The 18,449-nt window shown below is 41.5% G+C and overlaps 1 protein-coding gene across 22 annotated transcripts in view; it reads left to right on the top strand.

Moving 5' to 3' along the window:
• Positions 1-18,449, top strand: part of nrxn1a (neurexin 1a) — a 1,799,241-nt gene that overhangs the window by 1,445,774 nt on the left and 335,018 nt on the right. The gene's annotated exons all lie outside the window — the stretch shown is intronic.

The following is an 18,449-nucleotide window of genomic DNA, read 5'->3' as shown; positions in this document are numbered from 1 at the left end:
CATTGCTATTGAAGAACTGGAATTGAAGATTAATTCAAATTTTGGACCAACTTTATTACATTTGTATCAAGCGTAGTTGTGTTTACCAATATGTAGATTTCTAACAAGTAATGCAAGAAAGATACCATTGACTCAGCTTTAATGGGAATCTAAAGAAATTGTCCTCATCTGAAACTGATTCTTTGGAAACAAATAATCAGGATTTATTTATAAAATGAAATAAAGCAACAATTAGTAACTAGGCCATAGATTATTTGAAATAACATTTGATTTGTTGTTCATAGAGATAATGTTCCACTCTGGGTCTAAGGTGAGCTGAAGGCCAACTGTTTGCTGTCAGTGCAGAGTAGCTACAAAAAATATAATTTTCTATCATTAGTAATAGACTTTAGAGCAGGGAACTCATGAAGGCAAGTTTGCAGTGGCATAAGATGCTTGGTAGATTGTATTATTGGATCTTTAACATGTGCATGAGAGTGTGGGCAAGATATCAGAAAAAAAGAGAAAATGCTGCAAGTGTTTGGATCAAGATGCATCAGTGAATAAGTTAACATATATGGTCAATGGCATTTCAGTAGAATTGCAGAAAAGAAACTCATAAGACTTGTGCTCAACTCTTCATCTTAATATTGGATTCTCCAGTAATGCTACAATGCATTGCTGTATCAGCATAATAATCTCGGTTATCTTGTGTGGCCATTAGAATGAACTTGGAACCCGTAGCTTCTGGGATCAGTGGTGGAATCAATGGTGCTGAATAAACCAGAAATTCAAAGTTCATTGCAACAGGAGTTGAATTTGGAAACAATCTTGTGATATTTCTACATTCCACATTCCACACCTAATCCAGTTTGTGTTGTGAGTCTGCACAATAAGAGCAAAAGATGGCTTAGATCAGTGAACATATTTAATGTAGTGAGAGTTGTACTGTTTCCAAGAGTAAAATTTACAGAAAGAATTTGATTTGCTTTCAACACTTTGCAAACAATTGCAGTGGCACAGACTATTTCAGGATGGTTTTGGATTTGGTGGCCGCAAAGTTATAAACTCAAACAAGGATCTTAAGCCTTATCCAATATAAATAGTTTATGTGCACGCTCACTACCTACTCTTCAAAGATTTGTTCACTCACCTGTTTATTCTCCATGGTGATTTCAGCTGCCAATACCTGTTATTTGAGTGCTGGGTCCCCCTCCCTGCCACAGAGATGATACTTCCAGCAAATAAAGTAGCTTAAACGCAGTTCATTTAGTTTTAGTGATACATATAAATTCAGACAAAATTCTTAAAACACATTTAAAACTCACAGAGGATCTCTATTTTTTAACATATATCCTAATTACAAATAATTTCTGTGAAAAAAACAGATACAATCCCTATCAGACAGAAACACATACTAATGAGTTGGAGATGAAGGAATCATCCATCGCAGAAATTGAGGTCACAGGAATGGATTCTAGTCCGTCATCTTTCTGCCATTCTTCTTATTGCTTCTGGACTATTATCAGCCTGACTATTCTCTACATTTATACTGTTTTTTGCCACTTGGGTGACTTCATACACATGTGCTATTTTTTCAGATACCTTTTCACACAGCTGGTCTAAAATGCTTTTGGAGACCAAGTTCCCAGGTATCCACAATTAATGCTCTGAAGCTGGCCCTTTGAGTATACCGGTCTTCCAGCATTAGCTCTTTGATATGTTAAGTAATAGTATCCATCTGGTCTGTAAGCTTCGTTGAACTAAACAATTTAGCCAGCGTTATCTGGTTTGAAAGAAGCCCAATTAAATAACCCCATTGTCTTGCACTGCAGCTCTTGAGCAGTTAGCCTCATGGTGTGAGCCAGCAAGTCAGCTCTATGGACAGTGCTTCTTCGCAAATCTGTCCTTTTAACTTCAGACTGATTATTGCTTGCAATTCACATTGAGAACTCAAGGATTGCTCTGTTTACATCAAGAAGCTAAACAAAGAATATTGATTGGAAGTTTTACATAAAAACAACTTTCTGATTTTCAGAAGCTCACAGATACTATGTTAGAAAGCTGAGCTTGACAAAAAAGAAGGCCTTCTGGCCCTGGACAGTGAATATTCATCACAATTTCCATTTTATTTTTGTGAACTAAGGACAGGAAACCATAATCTCCATATGGACCATGATGCATAAAGAGATTAGAAAAAACTATTCCCTTTAATAAGGTTCTGGAGAATATTGAACTAGCTACAGAAATGAAGTATATTTGTATATTTAGTGATAACTATAAACTACAGGGAAAAAGAACAGGAAATACAGGACCGGAGGGGCTTGCTATCATTGACAAATGTACCACGATCACTGCTTGCCTATATATTAAGAAGGATTTTACTCTTTCCAGATCTGCCACCAAGCCTGAGTGACATGGCCTGGAAATCAAAATGTGGAATTATGTTATGGGTGCCAGCTCAAAATGTGTTCATGGAACAGTATAAAAACTAGCTAGCTCCTTAGGTTTAAGAAATTTGAGTGCATCTGAATGATATGCAGAAATGCTCAAAATCTATTTAAATAAACATTGAAAATCCTAAGCATTATACTTAAAACATGCAATACATGAGTTGGGCTGAGTGGCCTGCGTCCATGCTGTACAATTCTATGACACCATGGACCAACAAAGAAATAAATGGGTTACAAAGCACAAAGTATAGAATAAGGAGAGAAGGCCTAATCAACTTCTGAACTGATTGATGCCTTGTGGCTACTCGGATCTACACATTCTGTCAAGGATGTGATTGAGTAGAGAATAAACACTTATTTATGAGAGAACGAGAGATCGGGATTGTGCTGGGAAATTCAACTGTTTGCACTTTGCTACTACAACATTGGCAGGCTTTAAAAGTTAGAAACCATGGGTAAAAGGTGAATTGACTGATCTAGATTATAGTCAACCTAATAATATAAATACATTTGTTGTGTGACTGTATGTTTTACTGCTATTGTCCAAGTGTTATACGTGACCTCTGCTGTTGGTACTGTGTTTTGCACCTTGGCCCCCGGAGGAACACTATGTTTCATTTAGCTGTATTTATGGGTATTGATGTATGGTTGAATGATAATTAAACCTGAGTTTGAACTTAATGGAAGACAGAGTGATGGAGGAGGGTTGCTTTTATGATCGGAAGCTTATGGTCTACCAGAAGATTGCTGCTAGGACCCTTTCTCTTTGCCATATATATAATTGGATCTGGATATGAATAATGGAGAATGACATGAAATTGGTGATGTTATTTGCATTGAGGATAATCTGAGGTGGCAGAATAATATTCACCAGCTGGTAAATGGGGCAAACAATGGCAGATGAAACTTAATCTTGCTATTTGCAAAATGATGTACTTTAGGAGATCTAATAAGGGTAGGAAATGGATGGTAGGGCTCTAGGGAATAACACTGGTATGCAAATTGTAGATTGCTAGAAGTGACAGCACTAGAAGATTAGATGGTCATTAGGTACCTGGGTAATGACAAGAGGAAAAATGGCTGGAGTCACTTAGCTCTTTAGTTTAAGAATGTTTATTAGGTGCAATAAAAATCAAACTTATAAAAGTTAGTGAAAATAGTGAAAAGAAAACTGCCAATACTTCTACCAGAAAACACAATAATAGCTCTGTACTTATTCATGTCCACTGTGAACTCTTGGCAGCCCTTTTCTCTCTCATTCACTGAGGATGATCAGGCCCTTTTTTTTACATGACGACATTCCATCTTTAATTAGCAACAAAGTTAACTTAAGACTACACATGAAATAGAATATGACGCATTCCACAATGCAGTTACAACCATATTACAAAATAAATAGGTATCAACTTTAAGTACAGTGTACAAAAACATACACATTTGCACAGAGCCATTACTAAAGAAATGGAATATTCCACTGTATAGGTCAGGGCAGGCACCATGAAGTCAACATGAGTGCATCATCTTGGTTTAGGACACATTATGAGAATATACTGGGGAAGCCATTGAAGTGTGTGCATTCAGAGCATTGCCAGCAGAATGACAAGGTGATGTTTGTGTGTGTGAACGCAGGTATGTAAGGAGAGCGTTTACTGAGTGCTGTCTGTCACAGCGGTGAAGAAAGCATTCCTTGGAGGCTCACCTTCATTGGCTAAAGCATAGAATATAAGAACATAGTACAAATTTATAATAACATTAGCTAGGCCGCAGCTGGAGAACTGCCTGCAATTCCAGTTGTCCCACAATAGGAAGGATGTGTTTGCGCTGTTAAGACTGCAGAAGAAATTTCCAAATATGTGTCTGTTATGAAAAGATGTTGTGTAAGTTGAGCAATCTGCACAAAATGCAGGAGGAACTCAGCAGATCAGGCAGCATCTATGGAAAAAAGTACAGTCCACATTTCAGGCTGAGACCCTGCCAAAGGGTCTCAGCCCAAAATGTCAACTGAAGATTTTCTCTTGTTTGTGTAAACTGGGAATGTATTGCTTAGAGTAAAAAAGCACATGCTGAGCTATACAAAATTATGAGAGGTATACGTAGGACAGATAATGAAATTCTTTGCCCCATAACAAACGTGTCTAAATTGAAATGTCGTTGGTTGAAAGGTGAGAATTATAAGTCAGATGCATTCTTGAACACACGGTCTGCAAATATGGCAGAGGCAGATACTCTCACAACATTTAAATGTATCTGAATGAATACTTGAATCACCTAAGCTTAAAAAGCTATAGGTAATGAACTGTTAAATAAATTAGGTTGGGTAGTTCAGAAATAATTAGGTATGATGATGTTTCTGGCAAATTTGGACTAAAGTGCCTATTTCTGTGCTGTATGATTATACCATTGAGAATACCTTAAGGGAATGTCAATGAAACATAGCCAGAAGTTCACGTGGGAATTCTGAATTTAGTCACACTTCTGCTGAGAACTGATGGGAGATATTACTTAAACTTAATTTGGGGCAACGACTTCGAAAATTACACGAGGCCACTGATGTCTGTGAATGCATGATGCATGACTTACAAAATTAACTACAGCAAATGACCACCGTTAAAAGAAAACCCTGCCCTGTTTACAAACATAGAAGAGCAAGAGCAGCAATCCGTTTGGAAGAGCAGTAATGACTTCCATATTGATGCAGTTGTGATTTAATCAAACATTGTAATCCATTATCACATGGTTATCGATGTATTCTATTGCACCCATTATAAAAGGACCATTGCCCCTAGAATCACAAGTACGACTACCGGTGTGAGAATAGGCATCATGTGTGGAACTGCCCAGTTTGCATAAACACATTATAAAGTGGCGGTCTCAATGATTTTTGCTGAAAATAAGAATTGAGTGGTCATTTCCACTTAAAATGAAATGATTGTTTTAAATGAAACAGCATTAGAAACATAGAAAACCTACAACACAGTATAGGCCCTTCAGCCCACAATGCTGTGCCGAACATCCACTTACTTAGAAATTACCTTTACTTTACTTTATTACTTTACTTTATTGTCGCGAAACAATTGATACTAGAGCATACGATCATCACAATGTACCTAAGGTTACCCATAGCCCTCTATTTTTCTAAGCTCCATGTACCTGTCCAGGAGTCTCTCAAAAGACCCAATTGTATCCACCTCCACCACCGTTGCAGCCCATTCCACGAACTCACCACTCTGCATAAAAAAAACGTACTCATGACATCTCCCCTGTACCTACTTCCGAGAACCTTAAAACTGTGCCCTTTCGTGTTCGCCATTTCAGCCCTGGGAAAAAGCCTCTGACTATCCACTCAATCAATGCCTCTCATTACCTTGTATACCTCTGTCAGGTCACCGTTCATCCTCCACCGCTCCAAGGAGTAAAGGCCAAGTTTACTCAACCTATTCTCATAAAGCATGCTCCCCAATCCAGGAAACATCCTTGTAAATCTCCTCTGCACTTTTTCTTTAGTTTCCTCATCCTTCCTGTAGTGAGGTGACCAGAACTGAGCACAGTACTCCTAGTGGGGTCTGACCAGGGTCCTATATAGCTGTAGCATTACCTCTCGGCTCTTAAACTCAGTCCCACGATTGATGAATGCCAATGCACCATATGCCATCTTAACCACAGAGTCAACCTGCACAGAAGCTTTGAGTGCCCTCTGGACTCAGACCCCATGATTCCTCTGATCCTCCACTGCCAAGAGTCTTACCATTAGTACCATGTTCTGCCATCATATTTGACCTATTAAAATGAACCACCTCACACTTATCTGGGTTGAACTTCATGTGCCACTTCCCAGCTCAGTTTTGCATACTATTGATGTTCTGTTGTAACTCTGACAGCCCTCCACACTATCCACAACACACCCAACCTTTGTGTCATCAGCAAATCGACTAACCCATCCCTCCACTTTATCATCCAGCCCATTTATAAAAATCGCGAAATGAAAAGGTCCCAGAACAGATCCCTGAGGCACACCACTGGTCACAGACCTCCATGCAGAATATGACCTGTCTACAACCACTCTTTCCCTCTGTGAGCAAGCCAATACTGGATCTACAAAGCAAAGTCCCCTTGGATCCCATGCCTCCTTACTTTCTCAATAAGCCTTGCATGGAGTACCTTATCAAATGCCTTGCTGAAATCCATATGCACTACATCTACTGCTCTACCTTCATCAATGTGTTTAGTCACATCCTCAAAAAATTCAATCAGGCTCGTAAGGCACAACCTGCCTTTGAAAAAGCCATGCTGACTATTCCTAATCATATTATGCCTCTCCAAGTGTTCATAAATCCTGTCTCTTAGGATCTTTTCCATCAACTTACCAACCACTGAAGTAAGACTCTCTGATCTATAGTTTCCTGGGCTATTTCTACTCCCTTTCTTGAATGAGGCAACAACATCTGCAACCCTCCAATCCTCCGGAACCTCTCCTGTCTCCATTGATGATGCAAAGATCATTTCCAGAGGCTCAACAATCTCTTCTCTCGCCTTCCACAGTAGCCTTGGATACATCTCATCTGGTCCCAGAGATTTATCCAACTTGATGCTTTTCAAAAGATCCAGCACATCCTCTTTCTTAATATCTACATGCTCAAGCTTTTCAGTATGCTGCAAGTCATCCCTACAATCACCAAGATCCTTTTCCATAGTGAATACTGAAGCATTAGGCTATGTATAAATGTGTGATCATAATTGGTATTGGTTTATTATTGTCACATAAACCAAGATGCAGTGAAGAGCTTAGTGTTACAATTTGTTGAAATCCTTTGAAGAAATAACAAGCCAGATAAACAGAGGAGAATCAGTGGAAGTTGTGTACTTGGATTTTAAGAATGGCCTTGACTAGGTGCTGCACATGAGGCTGCTAAACAAGTTAAGAGTCCATGGTATTATAGAAAAGATATTAGCATGGATAGAGCATTAGCTGATTAACAGGAGGCAAAAAGTGGGAATAAAGGAAGCCCTTTTTGGTTGGCTGCCGGTGACTAGTGGTGTTCCACAGGTGTCTGTGTTGGGACTGCTTTTTAAGTGAAATGTGAATGATTTGCTTGATGGAGTTGTGGCCAAGTATGCAGACAATATGAAGATAGGTGAAGGGGCAGATAGTTTGCAGGAAATGGAGAGGCTACAGAAGGACAGACAGATTAGGAGAATGGACAAGGAAGTGGCAGGTGAAACACCATGTCAGGAAGTGTATGGTCATGCAATTTGGTAGAAGAAATATAAGCGTAGTCTATTTTCAAAATGGAGAAAAAAAATTCAAAAACCTGAGGTGCCAAGGGACTTTGGGGGTCCTAGTGCAGGATTCTCTAAGGGTTAATTTGCAGGTTGAGTCAGTGGTGAGGAAGGCAAATGTGATGTTAGCATTCATTTTGAGAGGACTGGAATATAAATGCAAGGATGTAATGTTGAGACTTTATAAAGCACTGTTGAGGCCTAACTTCGAGTATTGTGGCAACACACATCAAAGCTGCTGGTGAACGCAGCAGGCCAGGCAGCATCTCTAGGAAGAGGTACAGTCGACGTTTCAGGCTGAGACCTTTCGTCAGGACTAACTGAAGGAAGAGTTAGTAAGAGATTTGAAAGTGGGAGGGGGAGGGGGAGATCCAAATTGATAGGAGAAGACAGGAGGGGGAGGGATGGAGCCAAGAGCTGGACAGGTGATTGGCAAAGGGAATATGAGAGGATCATGGGACAGGAGGCCCAGGGAGAAGGAAAAAAGCCGGGGGGGGGGAACCCAGAAGATGGGCAGGGGGTATAGTGAGATGGACAGAGGGAGAAAAAGGAGAGTGAGAGAAAGAATGTTTGTATAAAATTAAATAACGGATGGGGTACGAGGGGGAGGTGGGGCATTAGCGGAAGTCAGAGAAGTCGGAAAGCAGAGAGTGAGGGGGAGGGATAGATGTGCTTAGTGGTGGGATCCAGTTGGAGGTGGCCTCCTGTCCCATGATTCTCTCATATCCCTTTTGCCAATCACCTGTCCAGCTCTTGGCTCCATCCCTCCCCCTCCTGTCTTCTCCTATCATTTTGGATCTCCCCCTCCCCCTCCCACTTTCAAATCTCTTACTAGCTCTTCCTTCAGTTAGTCCTGATGAAGGGTCTCGGCCCGAAAAGTCGACTATACCTCTTCCTAGAGATGCTGCCTGGCCTGCTGCGTTTACCAGCAACTTTGATGTGTGTTGGTTGAATTTCCAGCATCTGCAGAATTCCTGTTGTTTGGAGTATTGTGAGCAGTTTTGGGCCCCTTATTTAAGATAGGATTTAATGACATTGGAGAGGGTTCAAAGGAGGTTCACAGAAATGATTCTGGGATTGGAAGGCTTATTATATGAAGAGCATTTGATGGCTCACTGGTACTCAGAAGAATGATGGGTGACCTCATTGAAATCTATCGAATCTTGAAAGGCTTTGATGGAGTGGATGTAGAGCGGACGTTTCCTATGGTGGGGAGGTCTAAGACCAGAGGGCACAACCGCATGATAGAGGGGTGGCCTTTCAGAAAAGAGATGAGGAATTTCTGTAGCCAGGGAGTGGGGAATCTGTGGAATTTGCTGCCACAGGTAGCCTTGGATGCTAAGTCTTTATGTATGTTTAAGGCAGACATTGATAGATTCTTGATTAGTCAGGGCATGAAGGGATATGGGGAGAAGGCAAGAGGTTGGGACTGAGATGGAAAATGGATCAGCATATTCAGTGGGCCAAATTGCATAACTCTGCTTCTATATCGTATGGTCCTATATTTTATTAATCTGCAAGCTGGACTTTATGAAACATGCATGACTTTTGCTAAAGTGGAACACTTTATACAAATATAACTGATGGAGCTTTGTATATATTGGAACCATGTGATCTAATTTTAGACCATCTTGAAAGTTAATAACTAGCTTTGTCTTAATATAATAGAGACCATAATTTCTCTTGTATATTGTTCTCTGATATAGTGAGCTTACTTTGCAATGATAATCTTGGTTGCACTTGGACTTTACCAGCACACTTTTAAACTGAATCAGGTGGTACTTCAGCTATCAAAAACACTGATGTCTATTTGATTTTCATCAGCATCTGAAGAACAGATCTTATAACAATTGAAAATGCTTTCTCTGGAGGCACAAAATTTGTTTTTTTCCATTGCTGGCTTGTGATATGAATGTCCTGTTTCCAAGAATTAAAATGGTGAACTGCAGCATTCCTAAAATGCTTCATCTTTCAGCTTTGTTTGTCTCCAGCTTTTCTCAGTTATTAATAATATAGATTTCACAGACTGGAAGCCAGAAAAGATATCCAATCCTGAGGTGATCGTACAAAACTATTTCAAGTGCATCATTTGCACAGGTGCTATTATTTTGTTTACCGCTGCAGCTGTTTATTGGACTTTACACTACGGACCTTTTCAATACTATCCCTTGTGCACTGCCTTTGCAGAAGCTGTGTTTCAGCAAAACTTGTCTAATCATGTCTAATTGGTACTTTGTCATCTTCCCACTCTTGCTTTTGATACTTTTTTTGTCAGGAAAATAAACTTTGCTTGCATCTATTTCTGTTTTAAAAGTACAAGAATATATTTTAGACCATAATGCATGGGAGCAGAATTAAAATATTTAAACCATCAAGTCAGCTCCACATGGCTGATTTATTTTCCCTCTCCACCCCATTCTCCTGCATTCTCCCTGCAATCTTTGACACCCTTACTAATCAACATCATATCTCCTTTAATTATACCGAATGAGTTGGCCTCCAGAGACACCTGTCCCAATCAATTCCAGTGACTCATCACTCTCTGGCTCAAGAAATTCCTTCTCAACTCAATTCTAAATGCTCCTCCTTTTATTCTGAGCTTGTGCCCCTGATCCAAGACTCTCAGACTATTAGAAATATCTTCTCCATGTCCATGCTAACTCGATCTTTCAATAAGATTTCAATAAGATTTCAATGAGATGGCAATGATGAAACATGGCATGCAGCTTACAAAACTTTGAAATGTACTACTTCTAAACCAGTCTCACTGCAATCAGCAGCCAGTAGTTTCCCTTTAAGTAGCGTACTTTTGAATTGTCTTAACAAACTAGTGATTTCATGATCTTCTGAAGGACTTGGCGGACTTAACTCTCAAGCATGCAGGCATGGCTCTTTTAAGCAGACGAAGGTATATCACCATGGCTAAAAGAAGGGGAGGAGAGGAGGACTCCAAGCCAGGACTAAATTGCCGGGGTACGAAACTTCTTGTTAGCAAATATAACTCAAGAACAGGATTGAAGATCTAAGCACAAGATTACTCTACTGGAGGGAAGTGAGGAATTGCTGCATTCTGTGACATTGCTCACTCCGGACATGCCAGATATGTTGGTAAGACTTAGAGTTTCCCAATACACTGAATGGACTAGAGTGCCAATTTAGAGAAGGCAAAAAGTTGGGGTATGTGTTTCATGACAAACTCTTTGTTGTGCTCAGATGCAGCAGTCTTGTCGCACCCTTGTTCCCCCTACCTGGACATCTAATGATTAAGTGACGACCATTCTACTCACCAAGAGAATCCTCCACCGTCATCCGGACCGCAGTTTACATGCCACCAAATCTCTGTTAAGCAGGCACTCGAGGTACTGAGCACTATCATCAGCAAATAAGAAAACCCTATCCCAACACCTTTCAAATCATTGTTAGGGGCTTCAGTCAAGCTTATTTGAAAAACCCCTGTCCAATTATCATCAACATATCACCTGCAGCACCAAGGGTCCCAACACTCTCGACCACTGCTATATTATGATTAGGAATGCCTACCTTTCCATGCTAAGACTCCATTTCAGGAAATCGGATCACATGGCTTTCGTCCTTCTACCTGCATACAGGCAGAAGCTAAACAGCAAGGTTTCAGAGATAAGGAGAGCACAGAGGCAGTCATGTGAGGCAAAGAAGTCACTATGGGCTGTGTCCAAGGACAAATCAGATGATCTGAATGAATACACTATAGTTGTAATGGACTTCATAGAAACAGTCATAGACAAGTGTGTCCCCAAAATATCATTCTGTCTTCCCCAAAAAGAAGCTGGACAAAACTTGAATCATGGAAGGATGCTGGATAGCTGTGGCAGGACTTGAGTGCTATCACCTCCGACAAAGTGAAACCAAGTGACATAGGTTCCCAGAGGCTTTTTATGCTTACTTTGACCATCAAAATATGGAGGAAACTTTACAAACTCCCACAGCCCCTGAAGACCCTGTGATTTCAGTCTGTGAGGCCGACATGAGGGCCTTCAGGAGGGTGAAACCAAGGAAAGCATCCATCCAGACTGGGTACCTGGCTGAGTACTAAAGTTTTGTGCTGATCTGACCTGGACTGAAGCGTTCACTGATAGCTTTGTTCCCTCTCTTTGCCAGTCTGAGATACCCACCAGTTTCAAGGAAGGTTTCAATTATTCCGGTGCCTAAGAAGAACATGGTAACCTGTTTCAATGACTGTTGTCCAGTAGCACTTACATCCACTGTGATGAAATGCTTTGAGATGTTGGTGATGACACACATCAACTCTTGCCTGAGAAATCACCCACCATCACAACAGGTCATCAGTGGAATTTATTTCACACAACCCTGGAATATCTGGAAGCAAAGATACATACATCAGGGTTCTCTTCATTGACTATGGTTTGGTAATTAATCCCCTCAAAACTAATCAATAATCTCCAAGACCTAAGTCTCAATACCTCCTTGTGCAACTGGGTCCTTGATTTCCTTACTTGTAGACCCAGTCAGTTCAGATTGGCAACAAAATTTCCTCCACAATCTCCATTAGCACAGGTGCACCTGAAGACTGTGTGCTTAGCCCCCTGCTCCTACTATCTTTATGCTTATGACTGTGAGGCTAAGCAAAACTCACATGCCATTTTTATGTTTGCTGATGACAACACTGCTATTAGTCAAATCGAATGTGGTGGCCATCAACATATAGGAGGAGATCGAAAATATGGCTTAGTAGTACTACAACAATATCCTCTCTTTCAATATCAGTAAGACCAAGGAGCTGATTATTGGCTTCAGGAGCAGGAAACTAAAGGTCCAGGAGCCAGTCCTCATCGGGGGAATCAGAGGTAGAGAGGATCAGCAAGTTTAAATTCTTCGGTGTTATCATTTCAGGGGATCTGTCCTTGGGGTCCAGGACAAAAGTGCCATTACAAAGGAAGCACAGCAGAGCCTTTTACTTTCTCAGAATTGTGTGAAGATTTGACCTGATATCTAAAACTTTGACAAACGTCTATAGATGTGTGGTGGAGAGTATATTGACTGGTTGCATCACAGCCTGGTATGGGAATACCAATGCCCTTGAATGGAAAAGCCTTCAAAAGTAGTGGATACAACCCAGTCCATCACAGGTAAAGCCCTCCCCAACATTGAGTACATCTTTATGGAGTGCTGACACATCCATTATCAAGGACTTCCACCACCAATTGTATGCTCTCTCTTAGCTGCTGCCAACAGGAAAAAGGTACAGGAGCCATCAATTCTGTGATACAGATCACTGACGTATAACAGGAACAGCCAACCAGGAAAGGCCATTAAATCCCGACCTTTGCCTTCTGCCAGTCAGCCAAACTTCTGTCCATGCTATTATCTTTCCTGGAATACTGTGGGTTCCTATCTTGTTTAGCAGCCTCATATGCAGCACCTTGTCAAAGGCCTTCTGAAAATCCAAGTAAATAACATCCATTGATTCTCCTTTTTATCCTGCTTGTTACTTCATCAAAGAATTCCAACAGATTTCTCAAGCAACATCTTCCCTTAAGGAAACCGTGCTGACTTTGGCCAATTTTATCTTGTGCCTCCCAAGCACCCCAAACCTTATCCTTAATGGTAAACTCCAACATTTTATTAACTACTGAAGTCAGGCTAATCAGCCTATAACTTCTTGTCTTTTCATCCCCGTCCCTTCTTAAAGAGTCAAATGGCAGTTGTGATGTTCCAGACCTCTTGAACCAATCTTGACTTTATTGATTCTTGAAAGATCTCCATTAATCCCTTCACAATCTCTTCACCTACCTCTTTCAGAACTTTGCAGTGTAGTCCATTTTGTCCAGGTGACTTATTCACCTTCACACTTTTTCTGCTCCACCACCTCTGCCTTTCTCGAATTTCTAGCATGTTGCTAATATCTTCCATAGCAAAGATGGATGCAAGTACTTATTCAGTTTGTCTGTTATTTCTTTATTTCCCTTTGGTACTTCTCCAGTGACAATTTCCAGCAGACGTGTCTTCTCTTGCCTCTGTTTCACTCTTAATATATCTGAAAAATGTTTGGTGTCCTCTTTCATACGGAAAGATGGCTTTCTGGCTTTCCAAACTTCATATTTCATCTTTTCTCTTCTTAGTGCTTTTTAGTTGTTAGATCTTAAAAGCTTCTCAAACTCTACCTTCCCACTGATTTTTGTTAAATCATTTGCCCCCTCTTTTGCTTTTATGCTGTCTTTGATTTCCCTTGTCAGGCATGGTTGCCTCATCCTGCAGTTTGAATGCTTTTTTTTGGAATGAACTGAATTACTCCTATAAATCCTGCTATTGCTGTTCGACCATCATTCCTGTAAGTGTCTCCTTCCAATTAGTTTTGGCCAGCGACTATCTCAAGCCTCTGTAGTTTTCTTTTACTCATCTGTTATACTAATACATCTGATTTCAGCTTTTCCCTCTCAAACTGCAGGGTGAATTCTGTCTTCTTATGATCACTGGCTCCCTTGGGTTCCTTTACCTTAGGCTCTCCAATCAAATCAAATCTGGTTCTTTACACAACACCCAATCTAGAATTGCTTGACCACAAGCTGTTCTATAATGGCATCTTTTAAGCTTTCGACAAAATCCTTCCCCTGGGATCAAGTGCTCGTATGATTTTCCAGATCTACCAGCATGTAGATGTCCTTGATGAGCAGTACACCATTGCTTTTCTTACATGCTTTTTTTATCTCCTGTTGAAATGTATACTCCACATCCTAGCTAATATTTTGAGGCCCATATATAACTCCGTTCAGTGACAATAGACAATAGGTGTAGAAGTAGACCATTCGGCCCTTCAAGCCTGCACCGCCATTCTGAGATCATGCCTGATCATCTACTATCAATACCCGGTTCCTGCCTTGTCCACATAACCCTCGATAACCCTATCCATAAGATACCTTTTGAAAGCATTCAGAGAATTGGCCTCCACTGCCTTCTGAGGCAGCGCGTTCCACACCTCCACAACTCTCTGGGAGAAGAAGTTCCTCCTCAACTCTGTCCTAAATGACCTACCCCTTATTCTTAAACCATGCCCTCTGGTACTGGACTCTCCCAGCATCTGGAATATATTTCCTGCCTCTATCTTGTCCAATCCCTTAATAATCTTATATGTCTCAATCAGATCCCCCCTCAATCTCCTTAATTCCAGCGTGTACAAGCCCAGTCTCTCTAACCTCTCTGCGTAAGACAATCCGGACATCCCAGGAATTAACCTAGTGAACCTACGCTGCACCTCCTCCACAGCCAGGATGTCCTTCCTTAACCCTGGAGACCAAAACTGCACACAATACTCCAGGTGTGGTCTCACCAGGGCCCTGTATAAATGCAAAAGGATTTCCTTGGCTCTTGTACTCAATTCCCTTTGTAATAAAGGCCAACATTCCATTAGCCTTCTTCACTGCCTGCTGCACTTGCTCATTCACCTTCAGAGACTGATGAACAAGTACTCCTAGATCTCTTTGTATTTCTCCCTTACCTAACTCCACACTGTTCAGATAATAATCTGCCTTACTGTTCTTGCTCCCAAAGTGAATAACCTCAAACTTATTCACATTAAACGCCATCTGCCAAGTTTCTGCCCACTCACCCAGCCTATCCAAGTCACCTTGAATTCTCCTAACATCCTCATCACGTCACACTGCCACCCAGCTTAGTATCATCAGCAAACTTGCTGATGTTATTCACAATGTCTTCCTCTAAATCATTAACGCAAATCGTAAACAACTGTGGTCCCAATACCGAGCCCTGTGGCACCCCACTAGTCACCACCTGCCATTCCGAGAAACACCCATTCACTGCTACCCTTTGCTTTCTATCTGCCAACCAGTTTTCTATCCATGTCAATATCCTTCCCGCAATGCCATGAGCTCTGATTTTACTCACCAATCTCCTATGTGGTACCTTATCGAATGCCTTCTGAAAGTCAAGGTACACCACATCCACTGGATCTCCCGCGTCCATCTTCCTGGTTACATCCTCGAAAAATTCCAATAGATTAGTCAAGCATGATTTGCCCTTGGCAAATCCATGCTGGCTCGGCCCAATCTTATCACTCCTATCAAGATATGCTGCTATTTCATCTTTAATAATGGACTCTAGCATCTTCCCCACTACTGATATTAGGCTAACAGGGTGATAATTCTCTGTTTTCTCCATCCCTCCTTTCTTAAAAAGTGGGATAACATTAGCCGTTGGCCAATCCTCAGGAACTGGTCCTGAATCTAAGGAACATTGGAAAATGATCACCAGTGCATCCGCAATTTCCAGAGCCACCTCCTTTAGTACCCTAGGATGCAGACCATCTGGACCTAGGGATGTGTTAGCCTTCAGTCCCATCAGTCTACTCATCACCGTTTCCTTCCTAATGTCAATCTGTTTCAGTTCCTCTGTTACCCTATGTCCTTGACCCATCCATACATCTGGGAGATTGCTTGTGTCTTCCCTAGTGAAGAAAGATCCAAAGTACTTATTAAATTTGTCTGCCATTTCTCTGTTTCCCATAACAATTTCTCCCAATTCATTCTTCAAGGGTCCAACATTGTTCTTAACTATCTTCCTTCTCTTCACATACCGAAAATAACTTTTGCTGTCCTCCTTTATATTCCTAGCTAGCTTGCGTTCATACCTCATTTTTTCTCCCTATATTGCCTTTTTAGTTAAGTTCTGCTGCTCCTTAAAAATTTCCCAATCATCCGTCTTCCCACTCACCTTAGCTCTGTTATACTTTTTTAATGCTATGATATCTCTGACTTCCTTTGTCAACCACTGTGGCCACTTTTCCCCCTTTGAATCCTTCCTTCTCCAGGGGATGAACTGATTTTGCACCTTGTGCATTATTCCCAAGATTACCTGCCATTGCTCTTCCACTGTCTTTTCTGCTGGGATATCCGACCAGTCAACTTTGGCCAGCTCCTCCCTCATGGCTCCATAGTCTCCTTTGTTCAACTGTAATACTGACACTTCTGATCTGCCCTTATCCCTCTCAACTTGCAGATAAAAACTTATCATATTATGGTCACTACCTCCTAATGGCTCCTTTACTTCAAGATCACTTATCAAATCCTGTTCATTGCACAACACTAAATCCAGAATAGCCTTATCCCTGGTCGGCTCTCGTACAAGCTGCTCCAAAAATGCATCTCTACAAACTCCCTATCCTGGGGTCCAGTAGCAACCTGATTTTCCCAGTTCACCTGCATGTTGAAATCCCCCATAACTACTGCGACATTTCCTTTGCCACATGCCATTGTTAACTCCCTATTCAACTTGCACCCAATATCCATGCTACTGTTTGGGGGCCTGTAGATAACGCCTATTAGGGTCTTTTTGCCCTTACTGTTCCTCAGTTCTATCCACACTGACTCTACTTCTCCTGATTCTATGTCCCCCCCTTGCAAGGGACTGAATCTCATTCCTCACCAACAGGGCCACCCCAGCCCCTCTGCCCACCTTTCTGTCCCTTCGATAGCACGTATACCCTTGTACATTCAATTCCCAGGTTTGATCCCCCTGCAGCCATGTCTCCGTTATCCCAACAACATCGTAGTTACCCATTCGCACCTGAGCTTCAAGCTCATCCGCCTTATTTCTGACACTTCATGCATTCAGATATAGAATTTTTAACCCATTTCTCCTCTCTCTGTTTAAATCACTGCCTATTGTGCATAACCCAGCTCCCCAAACTCTCACTGTGCTATACACCCCTTGAATTTTATTGTCCTTCTTAAATTTATTTACTCTTTCTGCACATTTAACTCCATGCTCCGTCAGACCATCCCTCTGCACATGTATCCTCCTTATCACTCGTTCCGCCTCACCTTTCTCTACTTCACACTTAATATTCCGGAACCATGTTATCCCCACCTGTCCTTTATACTTCATCTCGCTATCCTCTCTCACATCCTGGATCCCTGCCCCCTGCAAATTTAGTTTAACCCCCCCCCCCCAAGCAGCACTAGCAAACTTTCCTGCAAGAATGTTAGTACCCCTTCAGTTCAGGTGTAAACCATCCCGTTGGAACAGATCCCACCTTCCCTGGAACAAAGCCCAATTATCTAAAAACCTGAAGCCCTCCCTCCTGCACCATCCTCTCAGCCACGTATTGATCTGTATAATCCTTCTGTTCCTCGCCTCACTCTCACGTAGCACAGGTAGCAATCCTGAGATTGTTACCCTGGAGGTCCTGCCCTTCAGCTTCGCACCTAACTCCCTGAACTCACTACACAGGACCCCCTCACTCTTCCTACCCACATTTCTACTGACATTTTCAAATGTTTCAAACGTACATTTAATGTCAGAGAAATGTATACAATATACATCCTGAAATGCTTTTTCTTCGCAAAACATCCATGAAAACAGAGGAGTGCTCCCGAAGAATGAATGACAGTTAAATATTAGAACCCCAAAGTACCCCCCCAACACTCTTCCCTCCCGCGTGTAAGTGGCAGTAAGCAACAATCCTCCCTCCCCCCACTGGCAAAAAAAAGCATCGGCACCTGCCACCGAGCAGTCAAACGTGAACAAGGCGACAGCAAAGACACTGACTTGCAGTACTCCAAAGACTACATTGTTCACCCAGGATTCCACGTACCACAGGCTCTCTCTCTTCCTAATGAAGAAGAAAGGTGTCTCTCCTTTTCACAGTGAAAGGGGAGACATAACAGACAACTCACTGATTTACAATGTTAGAAGTCCATTGCATCGCTTTTTCCAAGCTCTGTGCCC

Source organism: Mobula hypostoma, chromosome 8, assembly GCF_963921235.1.
Source record: "Mobula hypostoma chromosome 8, sMobHyp1.1, whole genome shotgun sequence".
Classification (NCBI taxonomy): Eukaryota; Metazoa; Chordata; class Chondrichthyes; order Myliobatiformes; family Myliobatidae; genus Mobula; species Mobula hypostoma.
Note: the sequence above shows the minus strand (reverse complement) of the source record. Positions and strands in the feature narration are given on the sequence as shown.